An 867-nucleotide genomic window follows, 5' to 3' on the forward strand; every position below is an offset into this window, starting at 1 on the left:
CACACACACACACACCCTCATATTGCTGAGGAAGAAAAAGAAAAAAGCCTTCGCTGGGCTAGTGGCCCACTGTCCTAGTTTTCTACTGGCATCGACCTGAGAGCGTCGCCTGAAAACCCAGCATTCACAGTTCAAGCTCAAGGCCTCCCTCAGCCTTATTTCCAACACAAATCTCCTCAACATATCATGGGAAGATATTCCAAACTGTAGTTTAAAAAAAGACGAGGAGAAAAACTAACTTATTGAAAGGAAGTGGGGGAAACGACAGTTTTCTATTGATTCACGCACTGAAAACATCTGAACTCAGCTAAATCACACAGCCTCTCGGCAGAAGTAAACAACTGCGCATCAATAACGTTTTGCCACAAAAGAAAGAAACAAAAAACTATTACATAAAGATGCAATTACACTTTGTGTGACTCATTGAGGTTATTTTCCTATAAACCAGCTTTTCATATTCACGGCCGTTCAAAATAATCTGCCCTAACCTATTTTCTTCCTCTCCTTCTCTCTCTCTTTCTCTCTCTTTTAAGTGCACTTAAACTGATACGCAGCCCAGATGTCAAAAGGCCACACACTCAAACAACCCCAAAATACACGCAGCCGACCTGAGGGAAAGTGGTGGAGGGGTGGAGAGGGGGGGGTGCCACTCCCCAGTGGGACCCACTGTGAGGAGCTAATTTTCTGAAAAAGCCCAGAAAAAAACGCACTAACGTAGGGGGAAAGGGGGGAATACACAACTATCATTGAAATGGATGGTGTGCTTTAGCTCGCGCATAACAATTGTGTATTGAAACCTGCAGCAGCCACATAGCGCCTCGCTGCATAAATCCATTAAAATCACCAACAACAACCCCCCCCCCCCCC

At 45.0% G+C, this 867-nt stretch overlaps 1 protein-coding gene across 6 annotated transcripts in view; it reads right to left on the reverse strand.

Annotated features, from left to right (window-relative positions):
• LOC108234341 (ephrin type-B receptor 3) overlaps window positions 1-867 on the reverse strand; it is a 62,702-nt gene that overhangs the window by 60,819 nt on the left and 1,016 nt on the right. The window lies entirely within an intron of this gene.

The sequence above is a fragment of the Kryptolebias marmoratus genome, linkage group LG24 (assembly GCF_001649575.2).
Source record: "Kryptolebias marmoratus isolate JLee-2015 linkage group LG24, ASM164957v2, whole genome shotgun sequence".
In the NCBI taxonomy this organism is placed as follows: domain Eukaryota; kingdom Metazoa; phylum Chordata; class Actinopteri; order Cyprinodontiformes; family Rivulidae; genus Kryptolebias; species Kryptolebias marmoratus.